Below are 6,891 nucleotides of genomic sequence, written 5' to 3' on the forward strand. Positions count from 1 at the left end.
ATCTTTTTAATGTTCAATGTTAACCATTTAGCATGAAGTAGAAAAGATCGTCGATGCTAATGTAGGGTTAGCATGTCTGCCCCCGGGCTTAAACGGTGTATTATAGAATGTTCACACCGGTGTGACAGTACTCTTCAAAGGGTTCATGAAATATGACTACTACTCTTACTGTTTAACATTTTGTCATAAAAATGACAAGGCTAAGGCTGTAATGCTAACTAACGTGCTTGCTACTAGCTAGGTAGCTAACTTAAGGTGACCAGATTTTCAAAATGAAAACCAGGGACATTTTGAGTTTTGCGGTCAATATATCATTAACAGATCCAATTGTCTTCACTGTTAAAGAAAAAAGGGGGACAATTCTGGTTTAATGTAATTCGAACATTTGAGCTGTTGGATACAAACAGAAGGAAGATAGCTCATATATGAGACTTCAAAGGTCTTTTATTTTTAAACTGTACATCAGATTGTCCAGATTCTCTCTGAGTGACTACATGGGGTGTCCTGCTATCACCCTGAAGTGAAAAACTATCCAGTATCAAAGACTTATTTCACTTCAGGGTGATAGCAGGACACCCCATGTAGTCACTCAGAGAGAATCTGGACAATCTGATGTACAGTTTAAAAATAAAAGACCTTTGAAGTCTCATATNTCCCTTATATCCCTTCACAGAATAAACTATGCTTTAAAAAAAAAGGTTTAATGAGATGATGGAATCAAAGCTGAACTGTGTAACATAAAAAGGCACACATGCTGAAAACCCAACCCCAGAAGGGGGGTCTGGGGGGATTCTCCCCNAAGGGATATATGCACTGTACTTCACTTTAATTAATAATGTATGCTGAAAAGCGTATATATTACAGCACGATTTTTTGTTGAATAGGTTGTGGTTCGAAATATTGGGTCGCGATTTATTGACAAAGTAAAAAGTGGGTCCCGAGGCCTAACCAGTTGAGAACCACTGTTGTAGACCACTAAAATGTGAAGCAACAACGAAGGAAATACTGTAGATAACGGACAGGATGGTGTAAATATATAGGGGGAGAAGGGGTATGTTGAGCCGGTGGATAAATTGAACCACCCCCTGTAACCAGGCAACGCTTTATAGTTGTAATCACGTGACCAGAAATGATGCAAGTTCCTCCAATTTCTCTTTGGCTGTGACAGAGAGATGCGTGGTCTGGTAAGTACATTTTCTAGATGTCAGCTATATCGGCTGTCATGTCAAACAAAATGTATCCAGGTTTAAAAACATATATTGTAGTGTTGGCAGCGTATTAAACCATGTGAATCATTAAGCTAAAGATGACTAAATTTTTAAGCTAGGCAATCCTTTCTAAAAGGGTGTGAAATATCATTGTTGGACCTTGTCATAGTAACTAGGTATGTTATTAAGTTACAGTTTCCATAGAATCGTCTCTTTGCTAATTATTACGTTAAGTGAGCTCAGAGGAAATGCAAAGAGGCTACATTTAGATATAATACAGTTAAGTGTTAGTTAATGTAAGAAATGTATGTGCGTTCATGTGCAGAAGTATATATAGTTTGTTAATTGGATAATTCATATCCTGCAAAATATTCTTTCGATATCTGTGCGTTAAACATGTTTAGGGAACATGTTTGTGTGTCATTTAGGAAACGTATATCTGCCCCTGTGTTTCTTTTATTCGTGGGAGAATTACTGTATGATTGCTTGAGGGCAGGTAATATTTCCCCATTGTTGTTTGGTGGTGCACAACTAAATAATGATTAATCTCAACTATTACTTTGTTTGATTGATTCCTCTCTGTTTAATTATTTCCTGTTGTGAGTGCTGGATTGCCACAACAGGTGGCTATGGGGTAAAGTGAACCATGGGCCTTAGGGTAAGTTGAGCCAGTGGTTCAATGGAGTAGCAGAATGAAAGTAGGCCNTAGGATACGCTAACATGCTGCTAGCTCTAACTTAATTCTAAGCCTACCGCACCAACCCAGTCTCATGGCAAAATCTGTATTTTTTTTTATCTCTTTTTCCTTCAAATTTTTTTTATTATTTACATTGCTTTTAAAATCGTTCTGTGTGACACGAAAAAAATTCGAAAATCGTGTTGGTGAACACGAATCAATAGATTAATTTTGTGACTATAACACGAAATGCCGTGAGACTGTTGCAACCGACCGCACAGACACAATACCAATTTTCACACCTGACTTTCTTCAAGAAGCGTATTTCCCTAAACTTTTTTCAGGATATCTACTCTTCTTTTTATTTGGAATACACTATTACTTATGTTATATTAATAAGTGTAGCAAGACTTAGATTACACATAGGCCTACAGGGTTAACTAATATTCACTGAGAGTTTGGTTTTGGAATGAATAAGCCAATACATGTATGTCCTCTTATTCTAAGTTTTACTTAGGAGAAAAAAGAGAAGTATCTCATTCTTTGTTTTTAAGCTTTAATAAGAACAGCAACAGAGGAAACTGATACTGAATCCCAGCACGCTCACAATTTTGGAGAAACAAATGTGTTTCTTGATTTTTTGGAATGTTTACATTAAACATCTAGCTTCAAGCCTCGAGGTCTCACAGCCATGGCTGGATTAAATATCACATATTCATTTGTAAACATTTTCATTTAGAAGAAATGTCACGCCCTCGCTTCGAACTTCACAGATTTGATAAACTACTTAAAAGCACATTACATGTTACTTGTTAGACGCTTTTATCCAAAGCGTCTTACATACTCAATACTGTGGGCAGTCACCACAGGAGCAATTTGAGGTGAAGAGTCTTGCCCAGGGACACAACAACATGCTGACTGCAGTGGGATTCAAACTTGCTATCCTCTGATTAGAAGATCAGCGCACTAACCCACTGCGCCACACGCCTCCCACACAAGCACAAAGTGAAGATATCAGCAGACAAGGAACCCTGTTCCAAATGTCAAATAAAATACTTAAGCAATATTAATGTTGTAGCAACATGTCTGATTGCATAGCAACCGAAACGCAACAATGCAGCATGTTGTTAATGTCAAGTTTGTTGCTTGAAATGCAACTAAATGAAATAAGTGCAAAGTAAATACCATGATGGTTAAATGCAGCTACAGAAAATTGACTTTGATGCTATAGATGCAAACTTTTGTATGTACTTCAAATGTGCCATTTTAATCTAGATAAAAGCATTCACTGTAGAGATGTCGAATAAGTCTTCCTGCAGCAGGATACAGTCAGATCAGACTCAGACAACGTTGGCCAAAGCAAATATCCATCTGTCTGTTTCTTGCTGAGAGGAGCGTGTAGGGCATAGAGTGCACACACACGCACACACACACCTCCCATCACCAGCTGGATCGGAGAAAGCAGCACTTGGGGAACAGTTGACATGCTGATCTCTTTAATGGTTACATCCTCCACACCCAACACCCGAGACACTGAGAGACACATGCGCTTTCATTAGTAGAAAAATATATATCGCAACATTCCTTCCCCCAGATTCAAAACACACACAGCTCCCTCCTGCTCTCTCACACACACACATATGCACACTATCCTGTTAACCACCCCCACCTCCATGCAATCAGAGGCTCAGAATAGGAAGGAGGGAGAGGAAGCGGCCCTGCATTCACAGGCTGGGAACAAGGAGAAGGAAAAACAGCCGGAACCTGGAATTCACGGAGGAAAAAACAACGGCCATCCAAAAATACCTCAGAACCATCTCCGCAGATAAACAGAAATATCATTAGTCTCATCCTCTTGCTCAGGACAGTTTTCCTCACACACTTCCTTTTTCACAACTTTGCTACTGGCATCTCAACATCGAGGAAACTCTCGCTCGAGTAGCAAAGCTTTTTGATATTTGCACAGGGATATCATGCAGAAGCTCTAGCTATGAACATCATTAGTGGTTCTCCCTGCTGCTGGGGGATGAGTTTAGTCTTCAATTTCTTGTAGGGTTGATGATTATTTCTATTTTCATATTGTTCAAATGTGTTTAATTGGGATTGCCTATTGATCACCAGGCAGTGGGGGAAAGGATGCATTCCTGGGCCTTTTGGTCCACATTGGTGCGACAATATCACATCATGTTCAATTTAACAGTATTATCCTATTCTATAATTGATATCACAATCATATCCATAATATGAACTACTCCTATGGAGCTCAGTCTGTAGGGACTTGGTTTGGTAACTGAAGGGTCACTAGTTCAAGTCATTAGTTTCATTCGATTTTTAAAGTGGTTCAAGTCTGGACCAAAAATATGGGGTGTGGAATGGTAGCTGGAGAGGTGCAAGTTTACCTCCTGGGCACTGCCGAGGTGTCCTTGAGCAAGGCACCGAACCCCCAAATGCTCCCAAGTGCCGGAAGACTGGCAGCCCTTTAGCTCTTCCACCTCTTCATTAGCGCATGTCTATAGGTTTGTGCATGTGCGTGTCTATTTCGGGCCTATGTGTTTAATTGTAAAATGTGTATGAGTGTAAAACTGGATTTCCCCTCGGGGAATAATAAAGGTAATCTAAATATTGTATCTTAAAACAACGTTTTGGCCAGTAGGCCAAAGATGTGGCGAGTTGGATCCCCAAAAAACATCTCATAAGGACTTTAAAGTAATATTTTAGAAGATCTCAGTTGTATAAAGTCATTTCAAATCGCCTAATGTTAGCAAAGGAAAAACCAAACGTCAATCATCTTTTCATTGTCTATATGGTCCATTAGCCAGCCAAAACAAGGCTGATTTGCTTCCTTACTTTCAATTCACCTTTACATTTCTAAAGTTGTGTTATGAGGTTTAGCATTCAACAGTCACACAACAGGACAATATCAGCAATCTGATGCTCCTTCGGAAATGTATCAACATACAAGTATAAATGGAAGAAATAATTAATTTTGGGGTCAGAAAGGATGAACCGTCCATTATGAACAAACTAAATGGAAGTAAATGGAAGCCTTTCATAATCATCTGCTCCTTTAAGCACATATAGGCTTACCAGACTGTCAGCTGATGTGGGCAGCTCTGTGACAGAGACCTTCCTGTGGCTCAGAGGTGAGGTTCACTGACCCTGAGGTCATTTCCTCTGACCCCTTCTTCCTAATTGATTCAATTTCCTAGCCATAGCTCCCCTATTAGGATGTTCTAATAGACCTATATCTCCTCTGTAATATACCCATCCATCGTCAACAAAAAAGGGCACATTTCACTTAGTGCGAATGCTGTGCATCTTCAAATCTTTAATCTTATTATTATGATTTCAACCAATAGTTTGGCTCTCAATAACTTCAGCATACTTTCAGCTACAGAAACCATTCAAATATCAAAAATATTCAGCCTTTTCAGCACATGATGGGAAACTTTCAACTTTTTCAAAATATTTTATACTTTCTGAAATATTCAGCTTTTTAAACTCTCTTTTTAGTGGGAATGCTGATACAGCATTCTCACTATCTGTTCTTCTACGGACTAAATTCTTTATTATTCCGCCAGGTTTTTTGTCCCTCTTCTGCTCCCACATTCCACATCGCAGAAACTCTGTTCAAACATCAAAATGTTCAGCTTGGTCGGGAATCGATTGCTATTACTTTTCTCATTCATAACCTTCATAATTCCCGAGATGTACCCCATAATTCATCACATTTTTAACATGGAAGTCAATGGAGAAACTCTTCAGACTTCAAAAATCTTCATGCGATTTCAACTGCTAACTGTTCCTTCATACTTTCACTCAGAAACCTCATTCCAACTTTAAAATGTTACACATCTTTCTGACATTATTCAATTTAACTTTTAAATCAGATTCATACTTTTAGAATGAATAATTCTAAAAGTTAATAACGTTAACGGTAAAAAAATGTAACGCCACTAATTATTTTAATGTGCGATTAACGCATGTGTATTTGTCCTCTGCCCGCCCCGTAGTTTCAGAGCCCAAAGGCTTGACGTTGTTGTTGTTGTTGTTGTTGTTGTTGTTGTTGTTGTTGTTGTTTTTGTTGTTGTTGTTAGTTGGATGGTGGGAGTCAGAGATTCTAGCGAGAGATATGGAAAATTTTCAACTTTCAATTTACGTAGTGGACACGTGAAACTCTGTTTACTCCACTCATTTAGATACGTCAGTCTCCGAACCTGACACTCAGCATCCCAGGCGGCCAAGTTCAAGGGGCTGGTCTGATGTAAACTCACACTGAAGATTGACCTCTTCCAGCAAGTGGAGGACGGGACGGCACCACGAACTGTTCGGTGGCAAAAAAGACGTTTCCTGTCCTTGCTGACTAAGCACATTTTTCTTACTTCCCCCGGTACATGCACTCTAAAACTCACTGTTGGAGGGAAGTAGTCGTTCCCGTAACTTCTATTTGCACGCCCAGAAAGTGTTACTGTTTACTTAGGGGTGTGTTAAGTCGTAAGGCGGGCCGCGGTTGCTTCTCACTGAAGCATTCTCGTAAAGTTCAGGACCTCACGGATCGGTCAGAGGTCTAGAGTTGGGGTATCTTTTAGGAACCTCCTCAACTTGTTCAGACACACGGAGTCGCTGTCGGGGGTTTGTGTGACGCGATTCTCCTCTAGACGTACCTCTTACCCCGGTTTATGGTCTTTGTCACACACTTTTGGAACACTTTTGAATGTCTTTTGCAAACTGGAGCCAGTAACGGCTCCTTGTTTCCCCCATATATGTGTTTCATAACTTACTTTGAAACAATTACCCTGGTTTATAACTATAAGGTGGTATTACGTTTATTTGGTAAATTTTACGTCGTGTTCACTAAAGATTAAAGAAAAGAGCTAAAACAGCGCGATACTCCTATGATTAATCCTAACTTTTACTGTCCGGAGAGCGTAGCAAAATTCACCTCTGAACGGTGTTAACCACCCACTGATTTTTGAAAAACGGGGTGACCATCCACGAAGAACGCTT

The sequence above is a fragment of the Notothenia coriiceps genome, unplaced genomic scaffold (genome assembly GCF_000735185.1).
Source record: "Notothenia coriiceps isolate Sejong01 unplaced genomic scaffold, NC01 NC01_scaffold00037244, whole genome shotgun sequence".
Taxonomy (NCBI): Eukaryota; Metazoa; Chordata; class Actinopteri; order Perciformes; family Nototheniidae; genus Notothenia; species Notothenia coriiceps.